Genomic DNA, 16,122 nt, shown 5'->3' with positions numbered 1-16,122 from the left:
TGAAGATATCATACAAACTATATATTAATATTTAAAAACAAAGGTTGCATTTTATTATTAGATTACACATTTCTAGAGGTCGCATTAACAGGAAATCCCATAAAGTGCACAGCTTTCAAAATGAAACTAACTCAAGTGACCAAAACCAAACAGAAAACACACGATCCCATCTAAATGCGATTCCCTTCCTTCCTTCCCCACCAGCTGTTTTGCTATAACCTCTTTTCTTCTAACCTGAAGATTTATTGGGAAAATACAGTTTTGTTTCAGCACATTCTTTAAGATACCAAATCCTTTATAGGTAGTTTAAAAAGCAAGATAAAAATAATTCCATGTTTTTATGGAATTTATTATATTTTCTTCTTTAGCACTTCCATGGTGTTCTTGATAAACTGTTTCCATTTGGTGAAACTGGTCTCCTACAATACTTAGAATCAAGTCCAAACCACTAATTAAGTAGCACATAAGGTTATCCACACACCCAATTACTACTAGTTTTTGTAAGGCAATCAATTTATTCTTTTCCTCCACATCTAAAAATCTCATTTTCACAAACAAAAAAAAAAGGATTTTTTTTTTTTTTTTTTTTTTTTTTTTACACACAGCATATAATTTTAATACTGGAACTCATCACCCATAGTTTCTAGAAATAGCATTTAATGCACTAGAATATATTTCATAGCAACCTCCAAAGTGAGACAGACGCAGTTGCTAGCTGGCAGCTGAAATACAACTGAAATATATAGCAGCAGAATACAAGCAAAACAGATTAATAATTTATTTCCTTACGGAAAAACATCCAGAGTACTGAGCATCTCTAGAAGTGATTCTAGTCTCAGGGAAATACCTTCACAGCTCCCAAGGGAAGTTAGGTTCTCATCACTGAAGAGCACTGATCTCCAAATCCTGGTCATGCCTTTTAGGTGACCTCTGTCTAATCCTTTCAGTTTGATGTTAGCAGGCAATAATCCTGGAGATTCAGTACTGATGCTATGTGGTAGGTCATGTCAATCATTATGCCTATTTAGCTGAAACAAAATCTAAAAATCTGCATTTTTAAATTCAAGCCTGCAATCTGCTACAATGAATATATTAATCACAGCTACTGACTCATGAGGATTCCTTAAGTACATTCTACCACGTGCAGGTTTTCAAAGGGTTAAAAGCCTTTCACATAGGTGAGGCTGGTGTTCTATGAACTGTAAAATCAGCATAGAAGGCAACTTGGCAAAGGATCTTAGGCTCTGGCTTAATTAAAGTTGAGCTTGTTGTGCAAGTAAACGGCACACAGTTGGGATTTTCTCTCTGCATAATTTACACATCCCTCACTGGCTTGCTCTCAAAGCAACAGAGACTAATTGTAAGGCAAACCTTGCCTGGTTTGATTCAAGGGTCAACTCACTGGAATTAAAGGAAAGAAAAATAATGCACTGATATGTTTAGGAAAGCTTAGTTCTAAGTTTCAAAGCCTGCATATTGTTTATTCTAATAGAAGAAACGACACTTGGTTTGATATTGTATAGTGGACAGCTCCAGCTTCTGTACACAAAACAAGTGAATGATTTATTACTCTTAATCTCTTTGATGAATGCCTAGAGTGAAGAAAAATATAACTATTAATTTTTAAATTACTATGGCTAGAGATCCTTGAGAGATTATCTGAATGTAAATAAAAAAGCTACTTCCAGTGCATTTGTACATTAAAAACCCGCTACATATCCAATTGTACTATTCATATTTTGTGAGTTAATTATAACCATAGACCTCGAGTTCTCCACCAAAAAAGCTTTTGGACCTTTATGACAGCCAGTTTAATTCTTTTTTAATTTCTACAGAGGTAGTGAAAACATTACGCTTTCCATCTACTGTTCCTTACAGTATTTGTGCTTGGTAACTGGCACTCTTCTTAAATTGATGCGAGTTCTTAAATTACAGAAGGCCTGTAAGATATCTCAACTTGCTTCACTTCAAATACTTCAAAGAACAGAAAAATGCATAAGCTTTGAGTGTAAATTGAGCCTGTGTCAGGTAAAGAAAAGTTAGCCTGCAACATCATCATGTTTTAGCCCAGAACATTTCTTTTAAATCATTTGCGAGTCAGTGAAAAGGAAGGTTTTGAACAGACTGCAAGCACCTATATCCTTTGCTTATAAAGAATGAAATTCTACCTCTGATACAAAAAACCCTGGGGAGAAACATATAGTAGCAGTTGCACCAGGCAATATTTCAGAGAAAAGGAACAAAAGTGACAGTTTTATGGTGGTCCAGATAATTCCCACCTCTTTATGTCAGCTCCAGCACACTAGCTAGCAGAAAAGAAGTGGTGAGGATGGGTCTCTACCTCATTTCTTATCCTTGCTTAGCAGCCCTTCTTTGTTCCCCACTGGACTATAAATTACAGCCCAGGCCAGCAGTGAAGAAGACTTGGGGATGAGCCATACAGTCTTCGACTTTCAGTAGGTGTGGTATTGTCAACAGACTGGGCCAAAACCAAGTGAAGTGATGTTTCAGGATAGATGTGCATAAGTCTCATGTTTCAAACATTGACATGAATGCAAATGAAAGAATTTATAAAGATAAAGCCTTGTCTTTTATATGTCCCAGTTCTGCATAGTAGACACTATGAAACTATGCAAACAAGGATGTAAGAACTACCTAAACTCAAAAAAGAACAAAGCAATTCAGCTTTATAAAAAGAAGGCTATAAAAATAATACATCACTGAAAAAGATGATTTTTTTCCCATTACATGCTGAACAAAATCAAACAATAAATCGTGATTTATAACACAATAATTGCAAATAGGTTTTGTGCATTATTAGATTGTTTTAACAGGTCATAGCTTTTCTTTTTTTATGCGATTTCGGAAACTTCCTTTGATATTGACAAAACTTAATGTACAGACCTTTAGATTACTACTTGGCTGTAAAACAAGATGATTCCTCTTGTTCAAAATGAATTAGTCTTAAAAAGTCATTTTCCTCAAGATATAAAACATACTATTGGCATAGCTCCTACTGCATGTTCTTTTGCCCTTTTCTATGCAGGTCATTGCTCAGATGGAATTTCTGTTTTCATACAAAGTGACTGATGTGTACGCATTCACAGATGACTTTTACAACATATTTTTCACATAGCAGCAAGGGACTTGCTAGGAAACGCATGTTGTTCCAGCACTATTTTAAAGAAAAACACCTCAGGAAATGTTGCTTAGGGGCAGCTTTCACCTTGGAAAATCTGCCTCAGTATATACCAGCACGATATTAATTGGCTCCAAACCACGGATTCTTTTTCATAACCAACATGCTAGATCTTAATGATCAGAGTATTTCTTATTCAAGTTTTAGAAATATATATCAATAAAACAACAAAAAAAAACCCCACACAAAATTGTATAAAATGTTCAGATATGTTCACATACTTGAACTACCCAAACAATGTATTGATTAGTTCTTAAAGAAAATGGCAGAACACAGTGGAGACTCGAAAGAATGGAACGTAAAGGTTTTCCTTCTTCTGTGAGAGTGAAGAAAAAATTTTACTTTGCTAAAATTTGACAATATATTGATACTGTCCCTTAAAAATGCTCACCCTTAGATTTCTATTTTAGATTCTATTGTTTTTAATATACATGGAATATCATCACTACTAGTTCTGTCCATTATAGTATTTCCAACCCAAATCTTACTAATACCTAGCATTAGACATCTATATTTCAAACTATTAAAAGATAAATTTGCTTTTTACAGATGATATATAGAATTGATTCCAAATCTATTAATTTTCATGTTAAAAGTCATCAACTATATTAACATGGGAACAGTAATCAATGTGATGGAATTGTCCGTGACAATTACTTTTACTTACACATTGAGTTTCTAAAGGCACACAGTGTATATACACTGATAAGTCTGAATGGTGTAGAAGGCATTGGATATGTTAAAAAAAGGATCAATGACTCACTACATCACAGGTTTTTGGAACTGATCAAGAGTGAGCTACCATGACTTTCTGTCCTCATGATGTACACTCATTAGTCCTTCTTTGTAGGCTTATGTACTGCTACAGAGCACAAACAGACTCAAAGTCATTTCCAGTCAGCACAATCAATTGGAACTACACAAGTATACTGCTAAATAACACAGATCAGTAGTTTGATTATAGGTCATGTCTCCTTGCACCTCTTGGAAGAAGCACAAAACATCTATTGAAGCACAACTGAAGTGAGGCTGCCAGGATTCGGGGGTTGGACACGATGGTCTCTTGAGGTCCCTTCCAACCCTATGGAAGGGTTGATTTGCTTTGGGTTCTCTTCTGAAGGGGTAGCAACATTTCATGACACCCACCAGGGACACCTCTCCCGTTAGAGAAGTTGATTACTGCTGACTGTCATGCCCTTGACCTTCCACCATAAAATACTACTCTGCTGGGCTGTGACTTAGACCTCTCTCTACTTAGGGTTACAAACTGAGCTGCTTCACCACCTTCTCCTCTGCCCTATACATAATCATGTCTGCACGTCCAGGAGTGATGAAGTACCACATGTAGCAGTTCAGTGGGAACACCACCAAGTCATTCTAGAGAATTAATAAGATTACTGTGGACTTAAGGCACTCTAGACTTCTGTTGTTTTTTTTCCTCCTACAAGCCACAGTTCAATCTCTAACTACTGTTTACTACTGTAGGTTCAACTAGCAATTTCCTGCTTCCATTCACAGCTAGAAGTTAGCTATCCAGTTTTGATACTACTGCACCAGAGCTTGTTTGTGATAAATTACATCTGCACTAAGAAAAGAAATATCCCTACTATGATTAAGATTTCTTTTTAAACTTAACTGCATCTTTTAAAACATATGCCACATAATATTATAAACTTATCAGACAATCTATACAATATTTGAGTTTTCTAAACTAGTTAATGTTAAAAAAAGAAAAACAACACCTGCATGCCAACTGTTGGTCAGGTTTTGAAGTGGTTTGCCTCTGTTATGAATAGCATATTAATCCATAAGAAACCCCTCAAAACTAATATAATATGCTACAGAGTACATGATTATTTTGTATGAAGAAGAATGGCAGGCTATTTGGGATTTGTAATATTTCCTTACTACTCAAGGAAATATGATTATGTCAGATGCATTCCCAAAAGTGAATTTATTTCCCGCCTGTGTCAATATTTTCTTTGTGTTCCACTTGCTCTCTCTTCTAGTTTAGCATAATCTATATGTATTCATAAATGTGATGGTCTTCCCCAAACACCCAAACACTACTGGAACTCTTCATGCAGCATAAGCAGGGCTACCAATTACCACCAATGCTCCCATATAGATTCTCCTTCTGAAAGTCAGTGGACTGTGATCAATCATTCAGTAGTTTTGGGTTACTGCCTGTCAGTTTTTCATCCATCAAAGGATATTTAAATGTAAGTCAATTGGAGCTATATTTCCAAGTCGCATTGCATATGACTTCACAGGAAATGACAGCTTATTAAATCTAGATAACTGTCTCCTACCTGTAATGACAAAAAATGTGATCAAAAGAAAGTCAAAAGAAGCAGAGTCTGTTGCTCTTCTCAGTGCAATTCCCTTAAGTTTGCTGGTGATTAACAGGCTTATTTCTTTCAAGCTTCTGACTTAATCATACTAAGAACTAACTGAATTTCTGGAAAGAACATTATATGTAACATGATATTTGCTAACTTGTACCTTTGCAATTCTCATTTTTTTCCTACATTATCCAAACGCAAGACTGTCATGTTAATTTTACTGAAATGCTTCACCTTCTTAAAAGCACGCAAGAGGTTACAAAAAGTTAATGCTAGAGTCAGCAGTTCAAACAGTTTATTTCTGATGATCCAGTACTATAATTAGAGGTATATTTAATATTTGTAAACTTTGTTTGTTGCATTTTATACCCACAGTGCAAAGTTTAAATTTCACTAAGGACAAAAAATATCCTAAGAGCCCAAGTATGAAAATCTACAAACCAGAAATTTAAGTCTGGTAAAACTATTAGCTACAGGAAACAGTCTTTAGTAATGGAAAGCATCAGGCAAACCTTATTTCATTGCTAGTTTACCTAAAATTATTCTGTCAGAAGCAATTTGCTTGTTTCCCCTTTAATTCATACACTTTAGGAAAGGTAGAATAATTATTTTCTAAAAAAGCAATAACACCAGACCATAGTCCAGGAGAGGATGTGATTACAGTGTTTTACAAGAATTGCAGTGTAGTCAGAGAACATTTATGTAAAATCAAAATTGGTCTGGACATCACAAGTTGCCACTTCTAAAAACAACTTAAGAAAGGTGAAATAGAATGTCAAAACTGTAGGTGATCAAACCTCAGATTTACAACTTTTCCAGCATAGTACACTTTACGTAATGTTCTCTTAACCGTCATTTATCCCCCTTTGCTGCCACCAACCTCTGCTATGAATCGTTTCAAGTACCTGATAGATTTTATAACCAAGCACAGACCAGCCTTTTCTGTGCCTCGTCCTTTATCACAGCAGGAAAAGATGACAAAACTTTATGGATATAATACACTATATTTTTCCTGAACCATAACACTGTTCTAATACTCAGAGGACATTTCTCAGATCAGTAATTGAAGACAAGAATAATACATCTTTCTCTGCTACTTGTCAGACACAACTGTCTTTAAAGGAAGAGATTTGGAATACTTTGCTCCTCCTACCCTTTTTTAGGAAAGGAAAAACATCATAGCAAGTTTCATTACAATGCATCTCTAACCTCCTGAACTACCCATCCCATCTCTTCTGGGTTCCCATAAACCATAGCTCTGGATCTGGATCTACCCATTCCAGTTTTTGAGCTCCTCACATCTTGCCCTCCCCTGGTACAGAGTCATTTAAGACTGTTTCTTTGAAACTGTTCTGTTTGTCTCGTGTTTTTTGGTTTTTTTTTTCCTCCCCTTAACACTGTCCTTTTGCAAAATGTCTTAGGTTGGGTACACATATGTATCTGTTATTCTTCTGCAGTTACCCCTATTTATAACCCAGGTGTTAGCAGCTGCGTTCTTGGAAACATCAGCCACAGTTACCTTAAATAATCTGCAAGTCCAAAAGAAAAAAACCAAACACAACAGTGCCCCACTGGATTTGCTGGCAAATGCAGACCGATAGTAAGGTGGATAGGCAGTAGAAATGCTTTACTTCAGATGCTGTCTATTTTACCTACTAATTTTTCATTGTTATAACCTGCCTCCAGGGAGGAATAAAACAAATCTTTTCTTCTATAGGCTGCAGGTGACATTGCAACAGGAAAGAAAAATTTCTATCATGACCAAGTACAATTTCCGGAATGATGTCTGAAAGTGTATTCGCTTAAATAAGAGACAGTGAATAATTCCGTTTAACTTGTAAAGGCCCACTTTGCTGGAATAAGAGAAAAAAAAATCCAGTAGGGAGCTTGAAGTCAACTAAATTTACAACTTATAGTTACAAAATCAAGCTCTATATTTTGTACCATTTTAATTAAACCCAAATATATTTTTAATATCATTTAATGATATATGAATACCTAAAACACTTAAAAATTATTTATAACTTGCTGTTCAATGGTCACTTAGTGATCCATCTCCAGTTATATCAGTTCTCTTAAAATTCTGGCTGATAGATATAAGGTCCATAAAAGAAATACTTAAATACTGATATAAAAATGCCTGTGATAAAACCAGGGGCTCTGAATTTCATGCTACCTTAGTGCTGCCTCTGATGTAATGGAAAAGCCATTTTCCAGCACTTGCTTCAAGGACTCCACTAATAACATTTTTCACAAAGGACCTATCTTTTCTTAAATAAGTTACTGTGAAGTTATTCTAAAGTATTTAAAATCATGTGACTAAATTTGATCGGAACTACTCAGCCTTTAAATTCTGTTTTATGAAAGGTTCTTAAATTATTTTAATAGATTTTACTGCAAATTGTGATGCAGCCCAGTAACAAGAATGGTATTACTAATTTCTTGTTTTGTTGTCTCCCATGACCCTCCAACTCACTCTGTTAGTCTATCATCATGAACTAGTTCAAAAATTTGCTTCTGGCCAAAGCTGAAAAACGATATGGAGACTTCAGACAAATCACTGTCATCTAACCTTCATCAGTGAAAATACCGTTCCTCTTGAAGCTTAGCAGTTATTCCAAAGAAATAACAGGGATTTGCATAGTGCCAAAACACACTGACAGAGTTGTGCATGAAAACGCACACAGATATTCATCGCTTTCCTAGAAGATGGACAGACAGAAAACAAGTATTATAATAGGAAGTGCAGCAACTCTTGTCAGCAGTAATGCGTGTGTCCTGACAGCTCCACACAGAGGATACCCTAATCTTATCGCTGAAAGACTCATGCTGGAAATATGTAAGAGCCTGCTCACTTTCATCACCCAATTAAGTAACTCAAGTTGTTTTCCTATGTTTTGGAAATGACAGTGAAGATGATGTGTGTGTGAATAAAAAATAAAAATTGTAGACTAGGAATATAATTAAAGGGATCTTCCAGCAAATGCTGACTCCTATTTTTCAAGCGACAGCACTTTCAATTTCTAATTCTTGATACAAACTTATTTGAAGCCCAACTCATGAATCTAATCAAGATTTAGTCTTCGGGCCTGAGGACACTTTCTCAAAAATAGATGCAAAATTAAAAACAAATTAGTTGAACTGTTTTCAGTGACACCAAATCCAGACTTCGTTCCATCTTTCATTGATTTTAAGTGAAGCTAAAGGATCTCTGGATGTCCATCACTCAATCTACCCAAAGAACATAAATCTGAGCTGCTCCTTCATCTTCTAACTCACAACCCACAACTGCATAGGTAAAAACCTTCAACTCCGCTCTTCCCATAGCAACTATTTATATCAACAGACATAGGAGAGAAGTGCAGAAAGCTCGTGTTTCCCTGCCTCGTGCTTTTTCCTGTACTGCATGAATTGGACTGGGAGCTCTTCTCAACATTCTCAGCTGAAGAATCAATATGCAGATGCTTTCTCTCCACTTGAGCATTCTTCCCCTCCAGACCATGTGGGAATGCTTCCTACACAAAAGGAAGAGGTGTAGTGTTGCTCCTTTCCTGGGGTGCTAATCCTCTGTGTGTATTTTTAGGTCCTTCAGCCTGAGACAGTTGAAGAGGGAAATCTCTCCTGAGACACCGAAAGGCAAAAAGCAGAGTTTAAACAACTCTGCTTTTATCTGATTGACCAAACTCCAAATAGCTGCTCCAAAAATGGCTGAAATGACTCAGGAAGATTAAAAAATATTATTGGAAGAGAAAAACAATTCGTTCCTAACATTTTAATGCTTGTAGGCAGATGAAATACTGAGGAACAGACAGTCATTTACACACAGTTACCAGATAGATATGGGAAGTTTATACCTATAGATCACTGTCAAATACACATTGCAAGAGATAAATCTCTAAAAAAGCATGGTCATTTCTCTGCTGTAGCCCAAACCCCTTTAGAAAATGCCCACTATCTGGCTACAGTTCTTAAATCATTGAACTGCTCTTTCAAATCCATCATTTTCTCACTAACTCAGAGATGGCCAGCACGAGGTGGCAACATAAAAGACTTAGAGAAGGTCTGAGATGGATGGTTACCTATGTTTTTGGTGTTACTAAGATAAAATGACCTTGCAGTAACTGAATAGTTTGCTTATCAAAACAGTAACAAGGAGTCCCCGACCTTTAAGGTGCAAGTCTTGCACTACATTAAAAATAAAGTAAATGGTATGCAGTAAACCTTTTATTTTCAGGTCGGCATTGGTAACATTTTCTATTCAACATATTACCCTTTGACAAGAGAAAACCTCATCGCCATCTAAATGGTCACATGAACCATGTTGTGTTTGGCTTGACAAAATGACCTTTTCGAATTCTGCAAAACAACAGCTGAGTGGTTGTAGTAGTTCCTGCAGCCAGGGGGTGTAACACAGCTCTGAAGATTGATGTGGCTGGTGTTAATTGCAATTACAGTGATCTTTCATGTTTACTTTGTGGAAACCGTAAAAGCGAGCACTATATTAAAAAAATCTGTGAACATTGACTGTACAAATGTTTTGACATACTATATTTAACAATTAGTTCCGTCAGGCCTGAACAGATGGCCTTTAACTCCAGCTACAGAAAAGACAAGCATTTTCAAAGCTTGCCCTTGACCTACATTGAATTCATAGACTGAAAGACACAAAATACATGACACGAGAGGAAAAAATAGCCAACAACAGGGAAGTGCACCCCCTAAAGCACTTTTCTACTGTTCATAAAGGTATGCCTAAAAATTGGAACAAACATTTCTTATATGAAAGAAAGACTTCTGTCCTTTCCAGGCTATTCATATGCTGAAATACTGGTGTAAAACCTAGACAGTGATATGTACAATTCTGATCTCTAAATAGTACACTAAAACATAGAAAATGACTCATTTGCCTAGAAACATTCAACTGCAGGACAGCTAACCAATAATATTAGGAGTACTTTAAGTACTCTTTAAAAAAAAGAACAAAAATCCTACACAAAGATTAGTAAAAATAGCCTGAACACTTACATCTTTCCAGCAAATATGAGAAAAAACAGACACATGAAAGAATGGTAAATAACCTAACACCAAGGATAGAAAAAAAAAAAAATGGGAACAGTAATATATAATTTATTTGTAATGAATGCCATTGATTTTTCAGACAAGTCCATGATTGTTTCTCTACAAAACAGTCAGTGCTTTCCAGCCCAGTCATACAATATTTAAGGCTCTTTTAGAATATGAGGGAAGACTGAAATTTTCTCGTTAATAAATTATAGCACTGATAATGGAAAGCAACATTTAATATCATAAGGAAACCAACAATTACCAAGTTTCTTAATAAAATATTGCTTACACAAAGTTCACTACATAATAATCACTATATTGAGATTTCTGAGCAGAATAATCAAATGACACACAACGCCAATTAATTCAGTGAAAATACCAACAGATTTGATTGCTGCTTTCAAATAATTGCTGAAAGCTGTTTATTGACTGAAGTTGTATAATTAATGTAAGCAAACAGTGCAACTGTAATTCATCATTAATAATATAGACAGAATAAATCAATTCATCTACAAATTTAAAGTTTTATGCAAACGATTATTATTTATAAAGCAATGCAAATAAAAAAGCCCTCAATACAAGGAGAGAATCACAGAATCATAGGGGTTGGAAGGGACCTCTAGAGATCGAGTCCAACCCCCCACCAAAGCAGGCTCCCTACACTAGGTCAACACCAGAGCACCTGAAGTAGTTATCAAATGTATACCACCTTCTAGCTAATGTTGTACTATGTACTGAGAAGAATTTCAGCAGCGATTTCTATTTTTTAGATCTGAAAATCAGGTTTAAGTTTTATTACTATTTATTTAATTCACAGAATTAAAAATAAGACATTGAGAGTTCGTATAACTACTTTTTAAAAGTGTTTTTGTGAAGCTTCAAACTAAATATAACATCTCTTACTCACTATCCAAATTTAATTTCTTCTCAAAATGGCAGGTGGAATATTCAGATAGACAAATTCAACTTGGGAAACGATCTCTGGTTCTAAGACTGAGTCACTACTTTCTGTATGATGCTTCAAGAAAAACAAACAAACAAACATAAATCCTTCAAGTATTTCCCCTCACCCAAAATAAAAGAATCAACTTTCCATTATTGCTGAGTTTTCTGCTAACTCAATCCCCCCTCCTGGCAATGACATAATGTACATAATAAACAAGATGCAGTTACACAGCCAATGTCAAACATTATATGTCTTTGAATTTGACCTGTTACTGTTTTTCTTCAGTCTCTATGTGTAATGGGGTTGGTTATCACATTGGAACCCATAAAGTTTTTGCATCATTTATTCTAGATGTTTTCCCTGAAAATGGATACTGCAGAGGAAAACAGAAAAGTCTAAAGAATTTTGCCATGGTGAGTTTGTGTATTTACATACTAACTGTGTGGGAAGACAGCATATTGAACTAATTACAAATTTTAATAGATGGTGAAATGCTCACATCTCATATTAACCAACTTGTCAGCTGAAGAGGCTGGTTTTTATTCATAGAAGTGAACCAAGCAGCACCCTAAGAAGTGTGAACCCAGACATCTCAGGGCAGGCAACTCATTTCAGTTACTCTTTCCAGAGATTACCATTATCTATCTGTCTCAGTTCTAGACTATCTGCAACATTTAAATCAGCATCATTGATACTACCTACGATAAAACACTGGAAAAATTAATCTTTAAATGAGGAAAACAATTATTGTCCAATTTCACAGCGGTGTCGTTGATATATCTATTAACATTTAGAGATGCAGACCCCATAGCAATAAAACACCATCAAGAATTCACAGGGACTTAAATTGTCCTGTCTAAACTGGATTTGAATAAGGTGCAATAAAACAGGCATGGGGACTGTACAGAGAAAGATAATGAAGAAGGGGGCAGGGAGAGATGCAATGTTTCCTGAATAAAATAAGAATTTTGAGGAGAAAAAGAAGTACACAATATAATGACAACTTATATGCACAAGAAGATCAAATGGAGACCCTGAAGAACACCTCCACAATGACATTTCCCAGCACCTGAGAGCTTTATTTTGTAACTTGCTAGAGCTTTAGTGTATGATATTATACAACTTTGATTTACTTAGAAACTAAATGGTGTATACATGCACAAACGTATCCTCACATTATTGTTTCATAGCACATACTTTGTTATTTCTGTTTCACTTGCACCTGGAATATTACATTTTATGCATCTGCCAGATGCACGATGAAGAGCAGACTACAAAGTACTGTACTTAGCATTTAAAGCAAGCTCATGTGGTTTCATGCTACTCTGCATTAAGAATGTAGACTGCAGAAGTAGTGCAATTTGGTATATTATTAGCACTTTTGCAGAAAACCTTTACCATCTTCTCCTCCTTCAGCTCACCTCAAGCTGCTGCTGCTGCTGCCATTTACCTCATTCTTTTCCATAAGACTCTCCAGGTATGGCAGAGTCCAGCCATAGAATCATAAGCCATAGAACATCTTAGGCTGGAAGGGATCTTTATGATCCTCTTCCTTCAGGCAGGGCTACTGTCCACCAGATCAGGCTGCCCAGGGCCTCATCCAACCTGGGCTGGGACATAACCAGAGATGGAGCACCCACCGCTCCTTCAGGCAACCTGTGCCAGGGCCTCACCACCCTCTGTGTAAAGAATCTCTTCCTAACATCTAACCCAAATTTTCACTCTCATTTTAAGGCCATTCCCCCTTATTCGGTTACTATCAGACAGTGTAAAAAGTGAGTTCTTCTCATGCTCATAAGCTCCTTTCCAGCTGAGAAATCCAGCAGGGTTTAAGAGGCTCAGTAGCCCAACCACCCAAAACTCTGTGCTGGCCCTAGCACACCTGTGCATATGTTAGCTTCTATGCTTTTGCATTTTTTCCCTCAGCTCTGCATTGAATCTCTGAATGTCCTTGGATACACCTCCTCTCAATGTTATTACAACACTAATTTTGTTAACGCTCTTAAGTCTCCTAGTGAATTTTTGGAGGACAGAAGCTCAATAACATATATAATATCAAATATGATAAAGCTGGTATTGAAAGGAGCCTCTAGGTGCTACTGTAATACAAAACACATACCCCATTTTTGCTTTTTTTTTTTTAAACAAAGATAGGTCAGAATTGTTGATGTTTTATAGGCAAAGCCCCAGAGAAGTTATTATGAACATCAGATCAATTCCCTTCCTTTAGAACTATTGCTAGAGAAGCTTTTTCAAGTATTTCCCTTTAACAACATCAAAGAACTATGGAAAACAAATTTCGCATTAAGAAGTCTACGTCAGAACTTTTCATGTCAAACAAGACACCAAATATAAAGCTGACAAGATGAGACATTTAGTAATTAGCAATTTCTTTACTGAATTATTAGTTCAAGAAAATGTTGTGTGGACCTCTGATTTAAATAATTCTCCCTTGAAAAGTATTTTTCATTGCCAAAATGAGATCTTAGATTCATATGTATGGATTGTACGTATTAAAATTAATTTTTACAGATAGGCTCATGTTTCCACATTTATAACCAAAGGCTCTAACTACTCTGTAAATCAAAATTTGCATATTCAAGATCAAAAATGGCTATAATGACAAACAACACTAAATCACATTTCTATAAGGGAAACAATTCTTCAGAAACACTAAGCAGGCAATAAAAATTTTATAGCCTTTGTTTTCTATTAACTGCAATTCCCACCTGAGTAGCACACAAATATTCTGGATTCCAAACTTCCCCAGGAAGGTTCCGTGACAATGGTGGAACTACACATAAATGTCTATTATTTCCTAAAGCATGTTACAAACACTCATATCTCATTGTTCATATAGATGTAGAGGATCACAGAAGCATTACAGGTTAATGCACAGCTACCTCATGTAAACTCTCTAATATTCATGTATGAAGAACAGATCTCATGGATGAAAAAATTTATGGAGAAGTAGGAGAGATTAATCCTTTTTTCATTCCTCTACAGGTTTCTCACATATAAGGAGAAAGGACATTTACACAGGGTAAATGAAAGCTAAACTTAAGCTTACCTTTCATGATAAGGGGTCATACCCAGAAGAAATGTTGGAAACCTCAGTTAATAGCAATTATAAGCAAATGTGTTGAGACTGAGATGCCAGAACATGAGATAAGCTACTCCCCTGAGCACCTTTTCTCTGTCCTAACAAGGTTTTCTTGACAAAGGAGAAATATGATGATACAAGCAGCCCATATATAATTTATGAATTCTTGGCACTAGTATAATTTTGACATGTAATTGCTTTAGGGGTGGCTATATATTTGCAGGAAAGAGGACCAGAAGAGGCCTCTGCACAAAGTGAATAATATGAACTGGTTAACTCTAACCTAGCAGCAGACAGGATAAAGAAGCTGCCTGGAATGGAAACCAGTTCAGTGAAGTTGCTGAGGTGGTCCATGAAAAAGTCATTGGTATACAGCAGAATGGAGCTCAACACAGCATTGGCACAATAAAATGAAAAAAATTTGAAAAGCTTCATTTATTAGCAGGTCACATCCTACCTAAGAAGAGGGTCAGACAGAGGACGAGTTTAAAGAGGGTTTCTTTCTGTAGGACCTTGGGCAAATGAGAAACAACACACTATGGAGATTGCTACTTCTGCAATTCTTGTGTTAGTTTTTTATTTTTTATTTTTTTAAAAGAGCTAATCCTAAGTAATATAAGTGTATCTGTAAGCTATTTCCTCACATACACCCCTGAAAAGTTAAAATGTAAATATGTAACATCAGGGGGCACAGCATGTAAGCTATTTCCAGATGAGCATGAAAGTACAAAGTTTTACTAAAAAACATGTGAAAAAAGCAAATGAAGAGAGAATTCTGCCACTTCATATTACAAGGGAACAAAGGACACTATAGTCCAGTATGTGAAAACTCAAACCAGCAAACACCAATAGTGTTAAGCCACTACAGGACTGTGGTCACTCCTAAACTTTGACGATGCAACATCGTGCCTGTGCCAGGGAAGAACAGCAACTCAAGTCAGAACTCAAACCCACACTCCTAAAAAGTTTTAAAAACACTATTTTCTGCAAGAATACAGCCAACTCTTAGATCTCAATGATTCTGAGGAAAACTTACAACATACATAACAAAACAAACCAAAATAAAACACCAAAACCAAATGAGCTAGGATGCTATGTCCTATAATCTGTCTTCCTGTGTTCTGAAGTTAATCTTCGAAGTTTATACAATAAAGTGAGGATTTGCTATATACGTTCATATTGCCAAAAATTAACTTATGAAATAAAATACACTTTATATATACTAAGCACTAAATTTCTATCTGAATGATACCAGTATATCCCAGTATATATATTTAGAGGCACTAGAATTTCTCTGCATATTAATATTCAGAATGATATAACGAGGATTGCTGCAGTCCCTTTCCTATTCTACTTGCCTTGCCAGATGGTATGGCTATGTGCTTGCTGCTCAGTGTCTTTTAATCAATGAGTAGCTATTTTATACTCTGCACAGAAAGGTGTGCCTTATTTTTTAAAATGCTTC

The 16,122-nt window shown here is 35.9% G+C and overlaps 1 protein-coding gene across 4 annotated transcripts in view; it reads right to left on the bottom strand.

The window, feature by feature from the left end:
• Positions 1–16,122, bottom strand: part of LOC136045652 (SAM and SH3 domain-containing protein 1-like) — a 520,676-nt gene that overhangs the window by 251,341 nt on the left and 253,213 nt on the right. The gene's annotated exons all lie outside the window — the stretch shown is intronic.

The sequence above is a fragment of the Cyrtonyx montezumae genome, unplaced genomic scaffold (genome assembly GCF_038088225.1).
Source record: "Cyrtonyx montezumae isolate F1298 unplaced genomic scaffold, pur_monq_1.0 scaffold_0, whole genome shotgun sequence".
Classification (NCBI taxonomy): domain Eukaryota; kingdom Metazoa; phylum Chordata; class Aves; order Galliformes; family Odontophoridae; genus Cyrtonyx; species Cyrtonyx montezumae.
The sequence above is the reverse complement of the archived record's forward strand: the minus strand, read 5'-3'. Positions and strand labels throughout refer to the sequence as shown.